Source organism: Leopardus geoffroyi, chromosome A3, assembly GCF_018350155.1.
Source record: "Leopardus geoffroyi isolate Oge1 chromosome A3, O.geoffroyi_Oge1_pat1.0, whole genome shotgun sequence".
Taxonomy (NCBI): Eukaryota; Metazoa; Chordata; class Mammalia; order Carnivora; family Felidae; genus Leopardus; species Leopardus geoffroyi.
Genome location: NC_059336.1, coordinates 6,056 through 27,887, shown reverse-complemented (window position 1 = coordinate 27,887; position 21,832 = coordinate 6,056). Strand labels below are relative to the sequence as shown.

Genomic DNA, 21,832 nt, shown 5'->3' with positions numbered 1-21,832 from the left:
GTCTCCCCGAAGGGCTGAGTTGAGGGACGGTGCCGTTCAGGATCCGTCTTTGGCTGCCAAGGCAAACACGTCGATCCGCCCTTGGTCGAGGAGGCCTCCTGAATCCTCTTGTGCAGCTGCAGCCATGTCTGGGATACGACATGGTGAGCTTCTGGGTTCCATGCTGAGTCAGCCTGCACCGCTTCTGGACCCCAGGCGTGTGGTGTTGTCAGACGTTGGAATTGGGTCCCCATGGGGAGAGAGACTTAGCTAGGGTTAGGGTTCGGCCCAGGGACGTCGCCAGGGCCGAAGCGACTCCGGTTCTCATGATCTCCCTTGATGGCTGAAGTGAGGGCCCATGCCAGAAGACGCCTCAATTGCAGTGTTAGGGTTGGAGGCAGGCTTAGGTTGTGGTGTAGGATCCCGATTCAGGGTAGGGCTAGGGTCAGGGTTAGGACCCAGGAGGCTCCAGATGCCCAACCGACAGCAGGGCCGTGGTCTCCCAAAAGGCTGAGTTGAGTGCACAGCGGACGGTGCCAGTCAGGATTCGTCTTTGGCTGCCAAGACCACACACGTCGATTGGGCCCTGGTCGAGGAGGCCTCCGGAATCCTCTCGGGCGGCTGAAGCCGGGAGTGGGAAACATCATGGTGCGCTTCCATGTTCCATGCCGAGTCAGCCTGCACCGCTTCTGGACCCCAGGCGCATGGTGTTGTCAGACGTTGAAATTGGGTCCCCATGGGGAGAGAACATTAGCTAGGCTTGGGGTTCGGTCCAGGGACGTCGCCAGGGAGGTGGCGTAGGGGGATGGGTTAAATGGGTGATGGGCTATGGAGAGCACTAGTAGTGTGGATCACTGGGTGTTGTATGTAAGTGATGGATGACTACTTTCTGACTTGAAGCTAACATTACACTGTATGTTAACTAACTGGTATTTAAATAAAATTGAAAAAATGAATACTAAAGAAATACATAAATACATTTAAACTAAACTAAATAAACACATGTGAAAAAGGAAAAAGAAAACTCATGTGATGATGTCAATAGACACAGAAAAAGCGTTCTGAGAAAATTTTGTATCCATTTGTGGTAAAAATCTTTTAAAATTCTGTGTAGAAGGGTCAAATCTCAACATAACAAAGGCCATGTATGTGAAGCCCACAGCTAATGTTATACTCAGTGGTGAAATTGTGAAAGATTTTCCACTAAGATCAGGCACAAGACAAGGATGCCCTACATGTGTGAAGGGGTTTGGGTGATGCAGGCTTCTGGTTATGCAATGAATGAATCACAGATAGAAGATATAGCATAGGGGACATAGAGAATGGTACTGGAGTAGTGATGCATGGTGACAGATGATAGCTACACCTGTGTTAGTGTAGCAGAATGTATACATTTGTCCAATCACTGTGTTGTTCATCTGAAACTAATGTAACGTAGTGTGTCAGCTATTCCCACATAACATGTTTTTTTTTTTGTTTTTTTTTGTTTTTTTTTAAATTTTTTTTTCAACGTTTATTTATTTTTGGGACAGAGAGAGACAGAGCATGAACGGGGGAGGGGCAGAGAGAGAGGGAGACACAGAATCGGAAACAGGCTCCAGGCTCTGAGCCATCAGCCCAGAGCCTGACGCGGGGCTCGAACTCACGGACCGCGAGATCGTGACCTGGCTGAAGTCGGACGCTTAACCAACTGCGCCACCCAGGCGCCCCCATGTTTTTTTTTTTTAAACAAGGTAAAGGACTGAAATAAAAAGTTTAATGTAAAAGAACCTGTTAATATCTAATGAAGAAATGCAGTGAAGTTCCAAACTTAAAAGTCACCATATCAAATTCTGTATCATTCCTGTACACTAACCCAATTATCGAAGAAGTAAAGAAAACAATCCCATTTACAATAGCATCAAAAACAATAAAAATTATAGCAATACAGTTAGCCAAGGAAATGAAAATGTCTCTACAGAAAACTATACAACCTGTGTGCGGGAATGGAAGAAATTCAATTTGGGTGAAAGAAAGGGGAGAACACACAAGTCAGTGAAAAGCCATCCCATGTCCAACTTTCGGAGGAATTAATACAGATACAATGTCCATATTACCCAAAGCCATCTAGAGATCCAGTGCAATCTCTATCAAGACTCCGGTGCAATTTTTATGCAATGAGAAAATCATATCCTAAAATTTATTTGGAACCACAAAAAGACCCCAAGTAGCCAACACAAGAGAGAACAAAACAGGAGGCATCACCCTTCTTGATTTCAAGCGTCATTCTAACACAAAGAAATCAATTATGTCACTGGCCTAAGCACAGCCAAAAGACAATGGAACAGAAATTGAGAGCCCAAACTGAACCCATGCATCACAGTCACCTAGTATTTGACAAGGGAGTCAATAACACACAGTGGAGAAGAGTAGTCTTTGGAATAACTGGTGCTGGGGAAATTGGATATTCCCATGTATAAGAACAAAGTTTGGCACCGCATATTACACCACTCCCTAGAGAGTGAAAGGAAGAAATAGAGAGAGATGTGGTTAGAGAGAAACAGAGACAAAGAGGAAGTACAAGAAGGAAAGTAGAGACCTGGTCCGGGTATGTGGACACGGTTAGATGGGCCAGGGGAGAGGGGATGTATGAAGTGGCTCTGAGTGCTGGGGCAGAAAGGGCTTCTATCATGGGCATCAGAGTTCCATGGCCCCAAGACTCCAACATCCCTGGGTCCAAGTTCTGCAGAGGCCATTGGAATTGAAAAGATGGGTAGCCCTCATTTCTTCTGGAATTGTGAGGTTCAGCCTCACGTTCTGTCATGGAGAGGGATGTCTTGAGGGAGAGTGTGCTGCTCTTTGGCAGGTAAACTCCATAGTCTGCCCTGTGGGGAGGTGTCCCAGGGCCATCTCCCTCACTGCCCCAGGCTCTGTTGGATTTCCCCCCTCCCCCACCAGCTGGCCTTCCTCAAGTTCTGAACCCAGGCATCAGGCATTGTGTTGCCCCCAGGTCCTGCAGACTGGACCTGGCAGAGGTGGACTAGTAATATTGATTAAAAAAAAAAGATATATATATATTTGACAATAAGGTACACATCCTCCCTCTGGGACTAGCGGTGTGCATCCCAATCGTGGGTTGCTATCCTCCTCTCCACAACCAATCTGAGGAATCCAGAAGGTAGGTGGACCCTTTAAAACACTCTAGTCTTCTCTTACATGAAATTCAAAGACATTTTCTTGACCCAGCTTTCTTTTAATTCTGAAGAGATGGCAATTAGTAATTGAAGGCATAATAGTCCTATAGGAAATTGACCTATATGACTGATGGACATTATTTCATCCATCCGTATCCCTAAAGCACATTTCATTGGAAATATTAGCCAAGGATACACACTGTAAATTCACAACAGATGTGTAGCTCCCTGTAAGTTGCATTCTGACGTTGTCCCATATGGGTCATCAAAGATATTATTAGTGACTTTTCAGATAAGCTTTCAACACCAAGAAGGTGATGTTAGAGAATCTGGTATGAATGGAAATTCGCAGATTCTAAATGAGGAATGATTTTTCATTTTTAATGTTTCTTTTTCTGAGAGAACCCGAGCTGGGGAGGGGGATAGAGTGGGAGACACCGAATATGAGGCAGGCTCGAGGCTCTGAGCTCTCAGGACAGAGCCTGATGCGGGGCTCAAACTCATGGACTGCAAAATCCTGACTTGACTCAAAGTCGGACGCTTAACCGACTAAGCCACCCGAGCGCCCCAGGAAGGATAGTTTAGTGGCAAAGAAGAAGAAATTAAAGATAGTGTAAAGGATGTCTATTTTTAATTGAAATATTGTTCACACATTTGTTGTGTTAGTTTTAGGCATACACTGTAGTCATTCCATATGTCTATACGTTATGTTGTACTCAACCACAAGTGTAGCTATCCTGTGAAAGCATGCAACAATATTGTTACAGGATTGACTCCATTCCATTGGCTGTCCCTTGTATCCCTAGGACTCACTCACTCCATAGCTGGACGCCGGTATCTCTCTCTCTCTCAAAGGTGTCCATTCTTTATCTAACCTAAGTATTTTGGTGGTAAACAAAATTACCTCTTGTTCAGCATGTGTAAATCGGTGGTCTATTTTTCTGTGAATATTGCTTAAAACGTTACAAATGATGTCGTTACGTTAATAAATTCGGTTTCATTCTTCACTCACAGGAAAGAGAAGGAAAAGATTTTGTGTCGCAGGCCCTGTCACTAAAACCTTCCCAACGAGGAGAACAGGCTTAGTTGCCCAGAGCACCTTCGGTCTCTCAGCTGAGCAACCAGGGCCTACAACATTGAAGGAATGCCCATGGTGGCCAGCAGAGAGAGCTCAAGAACCACAGACCCCCGAGGGGCGGGTTCCTCTGCTGGGCAGTGATAGCCAGCAGAGGGCGCACCATCTGCTTTTCTGACCCAGGGCACCTCAGAGCAGGAAGGGCTTAGATTGCTCTCAGAGGACTCAGGCCTCTGCTGGTGCCTCAGTACAGAGAGCAGAGCTGCATTTCCAGCAGGTTCTGCCACCCGCCCCAGGGGAGACCTTGGGAGCTTAGCAGCAACTTGGCATCTCCTGAGTCTCCAGAGAGAGGCTGCCTTGTTGTACTGAGTGCTGAGGAGGGCGCGCCGGGTGGCTTCCCTGGTCAAGCTGGTTGCTGAGCTGCACAGGCCTTTGCATTTTCTGGGCTGTTCCCGTGTTTCATTCCACCCCTTCCCGGACAGTTTTTGAACAAGACGTATTTTACTAAAGGACTTGTGGATGGCGGGGTCCCGCGACATCACCTCATAGATGCAGTCCATGGTTTGTTCCAGATCCAGGCTTGTTTCCGGGAAGGAACCCTAACAGAAATTCAGAAGCACGGGAGCTGCATTCAATTAGGACGTGGATACATGAAATGCTCGTCTCACGACCTTCTAGAAGAATGAGCTGGGACCCATGTTCCGAGTCTGCTGGAACCAGAGACCAAGGTAAGGGCACAAACTGTCCCACACATCATACATGCTTTTTTAAAAATTTCATGGTTATTTTTCCAACCTAGTGAAGTGATTGAACACTACAGAAAACCTGGTAGGTAAGTCTCATTAACCTCATGTTATCTTTTAATTTAAATTCCAGTGAGTGAAGACACAGTGTAATATTAATTTCAGGCGTCCAATATAGAGCAACACTTCCACACGTCACCCGGTCTCATCCCAGGTGCACTTCTTAATCCCCATCAGCTGTTTCACCCATTCCCTCACCTCGCTGTGGAACTCCTCAGTTTGTTTCCTAGTTAAGAGTCCGTTTGTCTCCTCCCCCCGCCCCTTTGTTTTGTTTTCATGCCATGTGTTAGTGAAATCATTGGGTATTTGTCTTTCTCCGACAGGCTTATTTCACCCAGCATAACATTCTCTCTCTCCATCCACCTCGTGGCAAATGGCAAGATTTCGTGTTTTTACGGCTAAATAATATTCCATTCCATATACCACATCTCAATTTATTCATCAGTTGATGGGTGCTTGGATAGTTTCTGTCATTTGGCTTTTGTAGAAAATGCTGCTGTAAACATCACGGTGCATGTATCCCTTTGAAGATTTTGTATTCTTTGTGGAAATACCTTGTAGGGAAGTTGCTGGATTGTAAGGTACTTCTATTTCCAGTTTGGTTTTGTTTTTTGACATCTCCATGTGGTTTTCCAGAGCGGCTGCACCAGTTTGCATTCCTACCCACAGTGCAAGAGGGTTATTCTTTCCCCACATCCTTGGCAACACCTGCTGTGTCATCTTTCATTGATTTTAGTCATTGTGACAGATGTGATGTGTTCTCTCATTGTACTTTTGAATTGTATTTCCCTGAAGATCAGTATTGTTGAGCATTTTTTCATGTGTCTCTTGGCCATGTATATGTCTTCCTTCAGGAAATGTCCATTCGTGTCTTCTGCCCATTTTTAATCAGATTTCTCATTTTTTGGGTGCTGTATAACTGTATATATTTTGGACACTAACCCTTTATCCGATGTCGTTTGCAAATATTCTGTTGATGTTTTAGTTCTGTTGATTATTTCCTTGGTGACGGAAGGTTTTAATTTTTATAAAGTCTCATTATTTTTGCTTGCGTTTCCCTTACCTCTAGAGATATATCTACAAAGACGTTTGTACAGGCAATGTCAAGTAAGATACTACCCATGTTATCCTCTGGGATTTTTATGGTTTCAGGTTTCACATATAGGTCTTTGTCCATGTTGGATTTATTTTTGTGTATGTTGTAAGAAAGTGGTCCGTTGTTTTTGTTTTGTTTTCCAGATTGCTGTCCAGTTTTTCCAAAACCATATGTTGAGGAGCCTTTTTTTTTAAATTTATGTATTTATTTTTGAGAGCGAGAGCGAGCGAGCATACAGAAGAGGGGCAGAGAGATATGGAGAGAGAGAATCCCATGCATGCTCTGCACTGCCCTGAGATCATGACCTGAGCTGAACCCACCATCACACGCTTTCGTGACTGGGCCACCCATTGTCCCAAGACTATCTTTTTTTTTTTTTTTTTTTTCCATTGGATGTTCTTTCCTGCTTTGTTGAGAATTAATTGACCATAGAGGTGTGAGTTTATTTCTGGGTTTCCATGCTATTGATCTATGCGTATGAGTTTGTTGTTGTTGTTACTTTTTGTTGTTGTTTTGTCAGTACTGTTCAGTGCGGACATACTGATCATACTGTTCTGATCAGTATAGCTTTGTAATATAACCTAAAGTCTGGAATTGTGATGTCTCCAGCTTTGCTTTTCTTCTACAAGTTTGTGTTGGCTGTTTGGGGACTTTTGTCATTCCATACAAATTTTGAGATTATTTGTTCTTGTTCTGTGACAAATGTTTTTGTTAGTGTGATATCCCTATCACACTTCATTTCATTATATGTGTAGATTGTTTTGAGGAGTGTAGACATTTTAACAGTATTTTGTGCTTCCCATCCATGAACATGAAATGTATGTCCATTTCTTTGTGTCCTCTTCCATTTATTTCATCAGTGTTTCATAGCCCTTAGAGTACGGGTCTTTCACCTCTTTGGTTAGGTTTATTCCTGGTTTCTTGTGGTATTTGTGAGCCTGTCAATGGGATTGATCCCTTACTTTCTCTCTGTGTTAATTCATGATTTGTGTTAGAAATTCCATACATCTATGTTCCTTGATTTCTGTAGATTGTGACTTGTCAAATTCATATATCGATTCTAGCAATTTTTAAGGGAGCCTTTCATGTTTTTTTATAGAACATATCATGTCAGTTCCAAACAGCGAAAGTGCTACTACTTCCTTGCCGATTTGGATGCCTCTTATTTCTTTTTGTTGTCTGAGGGCTGTGGTTAGGGTTTCCCATACTATGTGGGATAACAGTGGTGAGAGGGGTCATTCCTATCTTGTCCCTGACTTTGGAAGAAAAACTGTCAATTTTTACCCATTGAGGATGAGATGAGCTGTGGGTTTTTCATAGACGACCTTTATTATGTGCAGGTAGGTTGAGTCTCAATGTACTTTGCTGAGGGTTTTTATCATGAATGGATGTGACATTTTATCAAATAGTTTCCCTGCATCTGTTGAAAGCATCCTATTGTTCTTATCCTTTCTTCTATTACTGTGGTGCATCATGTTGATTGATATGTGAATGTGGAACCACGCTTGCAGCCCAGGAATATATCCCACTTGATTATGGTAAATGATTCTATCAATGTATTGTTGACTTTAATTTGAAGGTTTTTAAATGAGAATTTCGGCATGCAGAGTCATCAGGCTATTGCTCTGCAGTTTTATTTAAAATTTTTTAAACATCTTTTAAAATGCTTATTTCTTTCCTTAGAGTACATAAAAGTGAGGGAGGGGCAGAGAGACAGGGAGAGAGAGAATCCTGGCCATGCCCCACACTGTCATGGCAGGGCCCAACGTGGGACTCGAACCCGCGCACCGCAAGATAATGTCCTAATCCAAAATTAAGAGTTGGACAGTAAACCGACTGACCCACACAGGCGCCGCTGCAGTTTTCGGTTTTAGTGGAGGCTTCATCTCGTTTTGGTATCAGGGTAATGATGGCCTCATACGATGAATTTGTAGGTTTTCCTTTTTTTTAATTTTTTTGTAATAATTCGAGGAGAATACATATTACCTCTTCCTTGAATGGATGGTAGAATTCATCAATGAAGCCATCTTGCCATGAAATCTTGTGTTGGGGGGAGATTTTTTTAATTACTGATGGGGTATCTTTCTGTTTTCAGATTTTAGGTATCTTCCTGTTTCAGTTTTGGTAGTGTGTGTGTTTCTAGGAATTTGTCCATTTTTCTCTGAGTGTCCGATTTGTTGCATATAGTTGTTCATAATATTATCTTCTAATTGTATTTTTGTGGTGTTGACTGTTATTTCTCCTTTCTTATTTGTGATTTTATTTATTTGAGTCCTTTCTGTCTTCTTTGTGAAGCGTCTGCCGAGGAGGTTTTCCAGTTGATTGCTGCTTTCAATGAACCAGCCCCTGGTTTCATTGATTTGGTCTAGTGTCTTTTTGGTTTCTATATTCCTTATTTCTGCCCTAAACTCTATTATTTCCTTCCTTCTGCTGCTCTTTTTCTCATTCCTTTAGGTGTAAGTTAGGATTCTTTGAGATTTTTCTTGCTCTTTAAGGTAGGCTTGTATTGCTATATACTTCCATCATAGACTGCTTTTGCCACATTCCAAAGGGTTTTACCAGTGCATTTTCATTTTCATTTGTTTCAGTGTATATTCTCATTGATTTCCTGTTTGACCCATTCATTTAGTAGCATGTTACTTAACCTCCGTTTATTTGTGGCCTTGCCGCCCCCCCCCCCCCCCCCGCCCTTTATTTGTGGTTGAGTTCAAGTTTCCTAGCTTTGTGGTTAGAAAAGATGCTTGGTCTGATCTCTGTCGTTGGGTACCTCTTGAGGCCTGATTTGTGACCTAGAATGTGATCAATTCTGGAGAACGCCCCAGGTATGCTTGAAAAGAATGTGTACTCTGCCATTTTAGTATGGAGTGTTCTGAATATCTGTTAAACCCTTCTGGTCCAGTGTGTCATTCAAAGCCATTGTTTCCTTGTTGACTTTCTGTTTATAGGTTCTGTCCATTGATGTGAGTGATGTGTTAAAGTCCTCTACTATCATCATATTATTATAAATGGGTTCCTTTACGGTTGTTGCTAAATGTTTTATATACTTGGTGATCGCATGTTGGGTGCATCAAAATTTACAATCATTGGATCTTCTTGTTTGGCTGTCCCCTTTAGTATGAGATCGTGTCTGTCTTCATCTCTTGTTATAGCTGTATGTATGTATGTATGTATGTATGTATGTATGTATGTATGTATGCATTTAAACTTAAGTCTTAGTTGACATACAGTGCATTCTCGGGTTTAGGAGTAGAATTCGGTGATTCATCCTTTACATACAACAACCAGTGCTCATCACAACAAGTGCTCTCCTTAATACTCGTCCTCCATCTAGCCCAGCGTTGACCCATCTCCCTCCATCAACTTTCACTTTTTTTTTTCTCTAACATTAAGAGACTCATGTGGTTTGTTACCACGCTTCTCTTTTCCTGGCTCCTTCCCTAGTTTTCATGTGTTTTGTTTCTTAACTTCCACATGAGTGAAATCATATATGTGTCTTTCTCTGATTGACATATTTCACGTAGCATAATACATTCGAGCTCCATCCACATCGTTGCAAATGGCAAGATTTCATTCTTCTTGAAGCTGAGTTATATTTCATTGTATATACGTATGTATGTATATATGAACATACACGTATGTCCATATGCGTATACATACATATACATACACACACCACAACTTCTTTACACCTTCATCAGTTGATGGATACTTGGGCTTTCTCCATAATTGGGCTACTGTTGATAATTCTGCTATAAATATTGGGTGCATGCAATGTCACTATTAGGTATTTACCCAAAGGGTACCAAAATAGAGTCTCGGTTTTAAAGTTTATTTTGCCTGATATAAGTATTGCTACTGGCTTTCTTTTGACATTATTGGCATGATCAATATTTCTTCATTCCCTCACTTCAAATCTGCAGGAGACTTGGGGCGCCTGGGTGGCTCAGTCGGTTAAGGGGCCGATTTCGGCTCAGGTCATGATCTCGCGGTCCGTGAGGTCGAGCCCCGCGTCGGGCTCTGTGCTGACAGCTCAGAGCCTGGAGCCTGTTTCAGATTCTGTGTCTTCCTCTCTCTGACCCTCCCCCATTCATGCTCTGTCTCTCTCTGTCTCAAAAATAAATAAACATTAAAAAAATTTAAAAAAATAACAAATCTGCAGGAGGCTTAAGTCCAAATAAGGCTTTGTAGGCAGCCTCTAGATAGACATTGTTTTTTGTTTGCTTGTTTGTTTCTTTGTTTTGTCCATTCTGACGCCCTATCCAATGTCTTTGGATTGGAGCATTTCATCCATTTATAGTCAGAGTGATTATTGCTAGGTATATATTTAGTCCCATTCTACTAGTTGTTTTGTCATTGTTTCTTGATGTTTTCTCTGATCCTTTCTTGTCTGTAACGCTTTTAGTCTTTCCTTTCCACTCAAGAGCCCGATTTAAATATTCTTTTCTTTTGACTGGTGGTACATTTCTTTACTTATTTTTAATATTTCTTCTTTTTAAAATTTAAGCCCAAGTTGGTTACCTTATAGAGGAATACAGTTTCAGTAGTAGACTTTAGTGATCCATCAAGTACAAAATATACCCAATACTCATCCCAAGGTCCACCCCTAATGCCCATCACCCATTTAGCCCATACCCCTATTCAGTAACCCTCCAGGAACCCTGAGATTCTTCCCTCTATTTAACAGTCTCTTATCATTTGACTCCCTCTCTGTGTGTATCTTATTTTTGCTTTCCTTGCACTATGTTCATCAGTTTTATTAAATTCGACAGATGAGAGAAATCATAGGATGTGTGTCGTTCTCTGACATATTTTGCTTAGCTTAATAAAGTCCGGTTCCATCCACGTTGTTGCAAAGAGCGAGATTTCATTCTTTATGATCGCCGAGTAATAGTCCATTGTATGAATATACCGTATCTTCTTTATCCATTCATCTGTCAGTGGTCATTTGGGCCTTTTTTGTCAAAATTTAGCCATTGTTGATAATGCTGCTATAAATATTGGAGTACACGTGCCACTTCGAGTCAGCGTTAGTGTATCTCTTGGATAAATACCTAGTAGTGCAAATGCTGGGTCCTAGTATAGTTCTATTTTTTGTTTTTGTGACGAATGTCCATACTAGTGTCCAGAATGGCTACACCACTTTGCATTCCCACCAGCATTGCAAAAGGGTTCCCTTTCCCTGCATCCTTGCCAACATCTGTCCTTTCTGGAGATGTTAATTTTAGCCATTCTGATAGGTGTGAGGGGATATCTCATTGTGGGTTTGATTTGTATTTCAGTGATGACCAGTGAGGTTGAGCATCTTTTCATATGTGACCGATCTGGACGTCACCTTTCTTAAAGTGTCTCTTCATGTCTTTTGCCCATTTCTTCACTGGATTATTTGGTTTCTGGGTGTTGAGTGTGATCAGTTTTTTATAGATTTTGGATACTAACCCTTTATCTGATATGTCACCTGCAAATATCTTCTCCCATTTCATTCAGTTGCCTTGTAGTTTGGCTGATTTTGTCCCCTGCTGTGCAGAAGCTTTTTATCTTCAGGACCCAATAGTTCATTGTGGTTTTTATTGCCCTTGCTTCTGGAGACATGACAAGTGAGAAGTTGCTGCGGCCAGGGTCAAGGAGGTACATTGCCTGTTATCTCCTCTAGGATTTTGATGGTTCCTGACTTACATTTAGATAATTCATCCATTTTGAGGTGTGTGTGTGTGTGTGTGTGAGTGAGAGAGAGTGTGTGTGTGTGTGTGTGTGTGTGTGTGTGTCGTTTAAGAACAGTGTCCAGGTTCATCATTCTCACTGTCCAGTATTCCTAGTACCATTTGCTGAAGACACTCTTATTCCATTGGATATTCTTTCTGTGTTAACAAAGATTACTCACCATATGTTTGAGGGTATATTTCTGGGTTCCATATTCTGTTCCATTGATGTCTGTCTCCGTTTCTGTGCCTGTACATACTGTCTTGATGAATGCAGCTTTCTAATACACCATAAGTCCAAAATAGTCATGTTTCCACCTTTGTTTTCTCTTTCAACATGACTTTGGCTTTTGGTATCTTTTCTGGATCCTTACACATTTTAGGGTTGTTTGTTCTAGCTCTGTGGAGAAAGCTCGTGTTAGTTTGATAGGGATTGCATTGAGTGTGTCGATTGCTTTGGTAGTATTGACATCTTAACGATGTTTGTTCTTCTAATACGTGAGCATGGAATGTTTTCCATTTCTTTGGGTTTCTTCAATTTTTCTCATAGACGATTTATAGTTGGTTGCTTACATCCCCATTGGGAGAGAGTCTGAGCTAGGGTTAGGGTTCGGTCCAGGACGTTGCCAGGGCCAAAGCAACCCCAGTCTCGTGATCTCCCTAGAGGAATGAAGTAAGGGACCAGGAGACAGCGGGGGTCAAGTGTTTGATTAGGTTTCAAGATCGGGTTAGGATTCGGTTGAGGTTTCCGGTTAGGGGTAGGGTTTGGGTTAGGACACGAGAGGTTCCAGGTACTGAACCCCCAGCAGGGCGGTGGTCACCTGAATGGGCTAAGTTGAGGGCACAGGGGAGAGGGCCGGTAAGGTTCAGTCTTTGACTTCCTGGCCACGCAAATCTATGGGCCACTGGTCGGGTAGGCCTCAGGAATTCTCTCAGACAACTGCAGCCGGGCCTGCAGAATGGCATTGTGAGGTTCCAGGCACCATGCCGAGGGACACTGCCCCGCTTCTGGAACCCCAGGCGCGTGGTGTTGCCAGACCTTGGGATTGGGTCCCCAAGGGGAGAGAGCTTTAGCTACGGTTAGTGTTTGGACCAGGGACGTAGCCAGGATCAAAGTGACTCCAGTCTCGAGATCTCCCAACAGAGATGCAGTGAGGGCTCATGTGAAGGTGAGGTTAAAATGAAGGGATAGGTTTCAAGGCCGACTTAGGATTCGGAGGAGGATCCGGTTAAGGGTAGGGATGGGGTTACGTCCCAGGAGGCCCCAGGTGCTGAAGCCAGAACACTTCAGCAGTCTCCCCGAAGCACTGAGTTCAGGGCACAAGGGAGAGGGCCGGGCAGGATCAGACTGTATTCTTCCAAGGCCACACAGCTGTATGAGCGCCTGGTTGGGGAAGACTCAGGAATCCTCTCTGGCAGCTGCAACAGGCATGGGAAACGACATGGTGAGATTCCAGATACCATACCAAGTGACCATGCAACCCTTCAGGACCCAAGGCGTATGGTGTTGTCAGACGTAGGGATTGGGTCCCCACGGGGAGAGAGCCTTAGCTAGGATAAGGGTTTGGTCCAGGGACGTCGCCAGGGCCGAAGCCACACTGGTCCCGTAATCTATCTCAAGGCCTGAAATGAGGGCCGATGAGATGGGGCGGCTCAAGTAGAGGGTTAGGTTTTGAGGAAGGCTGAGATTTTGGTGGAGGGTTCTGACACAGGGTAGGTTTAGGGTGAAGTTTAGATCCCAGGAGGATCCAGATGATGAATCCACAGAAAGACAGTGGTCTCCCTGAAGGACTAGGTGGAGGACACAAGGAAGGGTGCCGGTCAGGATCCGTTTTGGTCTGCCAAGGCCACATGCGTGATTGGGCCCATTGTCGAGGAGGCCTCCGGAATCCTCTCGGACAGCTGCAGCCGGGCCTGGGAAACGACATGGTGAGCTTCCGGGTTCCATGCCGAGTCAGCCTGCACTGCTTCTGGACCCCAGGCGCGTGGTGTTGTCAGACGTTGGAATTGGGTTCCCATGGGGAGAGAGCCTAAACTAGGGTTAGGGTTTGGTCCAGGGATGTCGCCAGGGCCGAAGCAACTCTGGGCTCATCTCCCTCGAGGGCTGAAGTGAGAGCCCATGCCAGAAGGCGGCTCAATTGCAGGGTTAGAGATCGAGGCAGGCTTAGGTTTCGGTGGAGGGTCCTGGTTCGGGGTAGGGTTAGGGTTAGGGTTAGGTCCCAGGAGGCTCCAGGCGCCGAAAACCAGCACTGAGCAGTGGTCTCCGCGAAGGCTTCAGTTGAGGGCACAAGGGATGTGCCGGTCACGATTCGTCTTTGGCTGCCAGGCCACACTCGTCGATCCTCCCCTTGTCGAGGAGGCCTCCGGAATCCTCTCGGGCCACTGCAGCCGGGCCTGGGAAACGACATGGTGAGCCTCCCGGTTCCATGCCGAGTCAGGCTGCACCGCTTCTGGAACCCAGGCGCGTGGTGTTGTCAGACGTAGGAATTAAGTCCCCATGGGGAGAGAGCCTTAGCTAGGGTTAGGGTTCGGTCCAGGGACGTCGCCAGGGCCGAAGCGACTCCGGTCTCGTGATCTCCCTCGAGGGCTGAAGTGAGGGCCCATGCCAGAAGGCGGCTCAATTGCAGGGTTAGGGATCGAGGCCGCCTTAGGTTTCAGTGGAGGGTCCCGGTTCGGGGTAGGGTTAGGGTTAGGGGTAGGGTTAGGGTTAGGGGTAGGGTTAGGGTTAGGGTTAGGGTTAGGGTTAGGGGTTAGGGTTAGGGTTAGGGTTAGGGGTTAGGGTTAGGGGTTAGGGTTAGGGGTTAGGGTTAGGGGTTAGGGGTTAGGGGTTAGGGTTAGGGGTTAGGGGTTAGGGTTAGGGTTAGGGTTTAGGGTTAGGGTTAGGGTTTAGGGTTAGGGTTAGGGTTAGGGTTAGGGTTAGGGGTTAGGGGTTAGGGTTAGGGTTAGGGTTAGGGTTAGGGGTTAGGGTTAGGGTTAGGGTTAGGGTTAGGGGTTAGGGTTAGGGTTAGGGTTAGGGTTAGGGTTAGGGTTAGGGGTTAGGGTTAGGGGTTAGGGTTAGGGTTAGGGTTAGGGTTAGGGGTTAGGGTTAGGGGTTAGGGTTAGGGTTAGGGTTAGGGTTAGGGTTAGGGTTAGGGTTCGGGTTAAGGTTAGGGTTCGGTCCCAGGAGGCTCCAGGCTCCGAAACCAGAGCTGGGAAGTGGTCTCCGCGAAGGGGTCAGTTGAGGGCACAAGGGACGGAGCCGGTCACGATTCGTCTTTGGCCGCCAAGGCCACACACGTCGATCCGCCCCTGGTGGAGGAGGCCTCCGGAATCCTCTCGGGCCGCTGCAGCCGTTCCTGGGAAACCACATGGTGAGCTTTCCGGTTCCATGCCGAGTCAGCCTGCACTGCTTCTGGACCCCAGGCGGTTGTTGTTGTCAGACGTTGCAATTGGGTTCCCATGGGAGAGAGCCTGAGCTAGGGTTAGGGTTTGGTCCAGGGACGTCTCCAGGGCCGAAGCGACCCCGGTTTCGTGATCTCCCTCGAGGGCTGAAGTGAGGGCCCATGCCAGAAGGCGTCTCAATTGCAGGGTTAGGGATCGAGGCGGGCTTAGGTTTTGGTGGAGGGTCCTGGTTCTGGGTAGTGTTAGGGTTAGGGTTCGGTCCCAGGATGCTCCAGGCGCCGAAACCAGCACTGGGCAGTGTTCTCCGGGAAGGGGTCAGTTGAGGGCACAAGGGACGGTGCCGGTCACGATTCGTTTTTGGCTGCCAAGGCCACACACGTCGATCCGCCCCTGATCGAGGAGGCCTCTGAAATCCCCTAGGGCAGCTGCAGCCGGTCCTGGGAAAGCACATGGTGAGCTTCCAGGTTCCATGCCGAGTCATCCTGCACTGCTTCTGGACCCCAGGCGCGTGTTGTTATCAGAGGTTGGAATTGGGTTCCCATGGGAAGAGAGCCTTAACTAGGGTTAGGGTTAGGGTTAGGGTTAGGGTTAGGTCCTAGGAGGCTCCAGGCGCCGAACCCACAGCAGGGCAGTGGTCTCCCCGAAGGGCTGAGTTGAGGGACGGTGCCGTTCAGGATCCGTCTTTGGCTGCCAAGGCAAACACGTCGATCCGCCCTTGGTCGAGGAGGCCTCCTGAATCCTCTTGTGCAGCTGCAGCCATGTCTGGGATACGACATGGTGAGCTTCTGGGTTCCATGCTGAGTCAGCCTGCACCGCTTCTGGACCCCAGGCGTGTGGTGTTGTCAGACGTTGGAATTGGGTCCCCATGGGGAGAGAGACTTAGCTAGGGTTAGGGTTCGGCCCAGGGACGTCGCCAGGGCCGAAGCGACTCCGGTTCTCATGATCTCCCTTGATGGCTGAAGTGAGGGCCCATGCCAGAAGACGCCTCAATTGCAGTGTTAGGGTTGGAGGCAGGCTTAGGTTGTGGTGTAGGATCCCGATTCAGGGTAGGGCTAGGGTCAGGGTTAGGACCCAGGAGGCTCCAGATGCCCAACCGACAGCAGGGCCGTGGTCTCCCAAAAGGCTGAGTTGAGTGCACAGCGGACGGTGCCAGTCAGGATTCGTCTTTGGCTGCCAAGACCACACACGTCGATTGGGCCCTGGTCGAGGAGGCCTCCGGAATCCTCTCGGGCGGCTGAAGCCGGGAGTGGGAAACATCATGGTGCGCTTCCATGTTCCATGCCGAGTCAGCCTGCACCGCTTCTGGACCCCAGGCGCATGGTGTTGTCAGACGTTGAAATTGGGTCCCCATGGGGAGAGAACATTAGCTAGGCTTGGGGTTCGGTCCAGGGACGTCGCCAGGGAGGTGGCGTAGGGGGATGGGTTAAATGGGTGATGGGCTATGGAGAGCACTAGTAGTGTGGATCACTGGGTGTTGTATGTAAGTGATGGATGACTACTTTCTGACTTGAAGCTAACATTACACTGTATGTTAACTAACTGGTATTTAAATAAAATTGAAAAAATGAATACTAAAGAAATACATAAATACATTTAAACTAAACTAAATAAACACATGTGAAAAAGGAAAAAGAAAACTCATGTGATGATGTCAATAGACACAGAAAAAGCGTTCTGAGAAAATTTTGTATCCATTTGTGGTAAAAATCTTTTAAAATTCTGTGTAGAAGGGTCAAATCTCAACATAACAAAGGCCATGTATGTGAAGCCCACAGCTAATGTTATACTCAGTGGTGAAATTGTGAAAGATTTTCCACTAAGATCAGGCACAAGACAAGGATGCCCTACATGTGTGAAGGGGTTTGGGTGATGCAGGCTTCTGGTTATGCAATGAATGAATCACAGATAGAAGATATAGCATAGGGGACATAGAGAATGGTACTGGAGTAGTGATGCATGGTGACAGATGATAGCTACACCTGTGTTAGTGTAGCAGAATGTATACATTTGTCCAATCACTGTGTTGTTCATCTGAAACTAATGTAACGTAGTGTGTCAGCTATTCCCACATAACATGTTTTTTTTTTTGTTTTTTTTTGTTTTTTTTTAAATTTTTTTTTTCAACGTTTATTTATTTTTGGGACAGAGAGAGACAGAGCATGAACGGGGAGGGGCAGAGAGAGAGGGAGACACAGAATCGGAAACAGGCTCCAGGCTCTGAGCCATCAGCCCAGAGCCTGACGCGGGGCTCGAACTCACGGACCGCGAGATCGTGACCTGGCTGAAGTCGGACGCTTAACCAACTGCGCCACCCAGGCGCCCCCATGTTTTTTTTTTTTAAACAAGGTAAAGGACTGAAATAAAAAGTTTAATGTAAAAGAACCTGTTAATATCTAATGAAGAAATGCAGTGAAGTTCCAAACTTAAAAGTCACCATATCAAATTCTGTATCATTCCTGTACACTAACCCAATTATCGAAGAAGTAAAGAAAACAATCCCATTTACAATAGCATCAAAAACAATAAAAATTATAGCAATACAGTTAGCCAAGGAAATGAAAATGTCTCTACAGAAAACTATACAACCTGTGTGCGGGAATGGAAGAAATTCAATTTGGGTGAAAGAAAGGGGAGAACACACAAGTCAGTGAAAAGCCATCCCATGTCCAACTTTCGGAGGAATTAATACAGATACAATGTCCATATTACCCAAAGCCATCTAGAGATCCAGTGCAATCTCTATCAAGACTCCGGTGCAATTTTTATGCAATGAGAAAATCATATCCTAAAATTTATTTGGAACCACAAAAAGACCCCAAGTAGCCAACACAAGAGAGAACAAAACAGGAGGCATCACCCTTCTTGATTTCAAGCGTCATTCTAACACAAAGAAATCAATTATGTCACTGGCCTAAGCACAGCCAAAAGACAATGGAACAGAAATTGAGAGCCCAAACTGAACCCATGCATCACAGTCACCTAGTATTTGACAAGGGAGTCAATAACACACAGTGGAGAAGAGTAGTCTTTGGAATAACTGGTGCTGGGGAAATTGGATATTCCCATGTATAAGAACAAAGTTTGGCACCGCATATTACACCACTCCCTAGAGAGTGAAAGGAAGAAATAGAGAGAGATGTGGTTAGAGAGAAACAGAGACAAAGAGGAAGTACAAGAAGGAAAGTAGAGACCTGGTCCGGGTATGTGGACACGGTTAGATGGGCCAGGGGAGAGGGGATGTATGAAGTGGCTCTGAGTGCTGGGGCAGAAAGGGCTTCTATCATGGGCATCAGAGTTCCATGGCCCCAAGACTCCAACATCCCTGGGTCCAAGTTCTGCAGAGGCCATTGGAATTGAAAAGATGGGTAGCCCTCATTTCTTCTGGAATTGTGAGGTTCAGCCTCACGTTCTGTCATGGAGAGGGATGTCTTGAGGGAGAGTGTGCTGCTCTTTGGCAGGTAAACTCCATAGTCTGCCCTGTGGGGAGGTGTCCCAGGGCCATCTCCCTCACTGCCCCAGGCTCTGTTGGATTTCCCCCCTCCCCCACCAGCTGGCCTTCCTCAAGTTCTGAACCCAGGCATCAGGCATTGTGTTGCCCCCAGGTCCTGCAGACTGGACCTGGCAGAGGTGGACTAGTAATATTGATTAAAAAAAAAAAGATATATATATATTTGACAATAAGGTACACATCCTCCCTCTGGGACTAGCGGTGTGCATCCCAATCGTGGGTTGCTATCCTCCTCTCCACAACCAATCTGAGGAATCCAGAAGGTAGGTGGACCCTTTAAAACACTCTAGTCTTCTCTTACATGAAATTCAAAGACATTTTCTTGACCCAGCTTTCTTTTAATTCTGAAGAGATGGCAATTAGTAATTGAAGGCATAATAGTCCTATAGGAAATTGACCTATATGACTGATGGACATTATTTCATCCATCCGTATCCCTAAAGCACATTTCATTGGAAATATTAGCCAAGGATACACACTGTAAATTCACAACAGATGTGTAGCTCCCTGTAAGTTGCATTCTGACGTTGTCCCATATGGGTCATCAAAGATATTATTAGTGACTTTTCAGATAAGCTTTCAACACCAAGAAGGTGATGTTAGAGAATCTGGTATGAATGGAAATTCGCAGATTCTAAATGAGGAATGATTTTTCATTTTTAATGTTTCTTTTTCTGAGAGAACCCGAGCTGGGGAGGGGGATAGAGTGGGAGACACCGAATATGAGGCAGGCTCGAGGCTCTGAGCTCTCAGGACAGAGCCTGATGCGGGGCTCAAACTCATGGACTGCAAAATCCTGACTTGACTCAAAGTCGGACGCTTAACCGACTAAGCCACCCGAGCGCCCCAGGAAGGATAGTTTAGTGGCAAAGAAGAAGAAATTAAAGATAGTGTAAAGGATGTCTATTTTTAATTGAAATATTGTTCACACATTTGTTGTGTTAGTTTTAGGCATACACTGTAGTCATTCCATATGTCTATACGTTATGTTGTACTCAACCACAAGTGTAGCTATCCTGTGAAAGCATGCAACAATATTGTTACAGGATTGACTCCATTCCATTGGCTGTCCCTTGTATCCCTAGGACTCACTCACTCCATAGCTGGACGCCGGTATCTCTCTCTCTCTCAAAGGTGTCCATTCTTTATCTAACCTAAGTATTTTGGTGGTAAACAAAATTACCTCTTGTTCAGCATGTGTAAATCGGTGGTCTATTTTTCTGTGAATATTGCTTAAAACGTTACAAATGATGTCGTTACGTTAATAAATTCGGTTTCATTCTTCACTCACAGGAAAGAGAAGGAAAAGATTTTGTGTCGCAGGCCCTGTCACTAAAACCTTCCCAACGAGGAGAACAGGCTTAGTTGCCCAGAGCACCTTCGGTCTCTCAGCTGAGCAACCAGGGCCTACAACATTGAAGGAATGCCCATGGTGGCCAGCAGAGAGAGCTCAAGAACCACAGACCCCCGAGGGGCGGGTTCCTCTGCTGGGCAGTGATAGCCAGCAGAGGGCGCACCATCTGCTTTTTCTGACCCAGGGCACCTCAGAGCAGGAAGGGCTTAGATTGCTCTCAGAGGACTCAGGCCTCTGCTGGTGCCTCAGTACAGAGAGCAGAGCTGCATTTCCAGCAGGTTCTGCCACCCGCCCCAGGGGAGACCTTGGGAGCTTAGCAGCAACTTGGCATCTCCTGAGTCTCCAGAGAGAGGCTGCCTTGTTGTACTGAGTGCTGAGGAGGGCGCGCCGGGTGGCTTCCCTGGTCAAGCTGGTTGCTGAGCTGCACAGGCCTTTGCATTTTCTGGGCTGTTCCCGTGTTTCATTCCACCCCTTCCGGACAGTTTTTGAACAAGACGTATTTTACTAAAGGACTTGTGGATGGCGGGGTCCCGCGACATCACCTCATAGATGCAGTCCATGGTTTGTTCCAGATCCAGGCTTGTTTCCGGGAAGGAACCCTAACAGAAATTCAGAAGCACGGGAGCTGCATTCAATTAGGACGTGGATACATGAAATGCTCGTCTCACGACCTTCTAGAAGAATGAGCTGGGACCCATGTTCCGAGTCTGCTGGAACCAGAGACCAAGGTAAGGGCACAAACTGTCCCACACATCATACATGCTTTTTTAAAAATTTCATGGTTATTTTTCCAACCTAGTGAAGTGATTGAACACTACAGAAAACCTGGTAGGTAAGTCTCATTAACCTCATGTTATCTTTTAATTTAAATTCCAGTGAGTGAAGACACAGTGTAATATTAATTTCAGGCGTCCAATATAGAGCAACACTTCCACACGTCACCCGGTCTCATCCCAGGTGCACTTCTTAATCCCCATCAGCTGTTTCACCCATTCCCTCACCTCGCTGTGGAACTCCTCAGTTTGTTTCCTAGTTAAGAGTCCGTTTGTCTCCTCCCCCCGCCCCTTTGTTTTGTTTTCATGCCATGTGTTAGTGAAATCATTGGGTATTTGTCTTTCTCCGACAGGCTTATTTCACCCAGCATAACATTCTCTCTCTCCATCCACCTCGTGGCAAATGGCAAGATTTCGTGTTTTTACGGCTAAATAATATTCCATTCCATATACCACATCTCAATTTATTCATCAGTTGATGGGTGCTTGGATAGTTTCTGTCATTTGGCTTTTGTAGAAAATGCTGCTGTAAACATCACGGTGCATGTATCCCTTTGAAGATTTTGTATTCTTTGTGGAAATACCTTGTAGGGAAGTTGCTGGATTGTAAGGTACTTCTATTTCCAGTTTGGTTTTGTTTTTTGACATCTCCATGTGGTTTTCCAGAGCGGCTGCACCAGTTTGCATTCCTACCCACAGTGCAAGAGGGTTATTCTTTCCCCACATCCTTGGCAACACCTGCTGTGTCATCTTTCATTGATTTTAGTCATTGTGACAGATGTGATGTGTTCTCTCATTGTACTTTTGAATTGTATTTCCCTGAAGATCAGTATTGTTGAGCATTTTTTCATGTGTCTCTTGGCCATGTATATGTCTTCCTTCAGGAAATGTCCATTCGTGTCTTCTGCCCATTTTTAATCAGATTTCTCATTTTTTGGGTGCTGTATAACTGTATATATTTTGGACACTAACCCTTTATCCGATGTCGTTTGCA

At 45.4% G+C, this 21,832-nt stretch overlaps 1 long non-coding RNA gene across 1 annotated transcript in view; it reads left to right on the top strand.

Moving 5' to 3' along the window:
- LOC123579824 overlaps positions 1–20,766 on the top strand; it is a 32,286-nt gene extending 11,520 nt beyond the window's left edge. Inside the window, exons 2-3 of the long non-coding RNA XR_006702972.1 lie at positions 4,800–4,955; positions 20,638–20,766. This is a non-coding gene — a long non-coding RNA (uncharacterized LOC123579824). The remainder of the gene's footprint in view (positions 1–4,799; positions 4,956–20,637) is intronic.
- Positions 20,767–21,832: the final 1,066 nt, after the last annotated feature.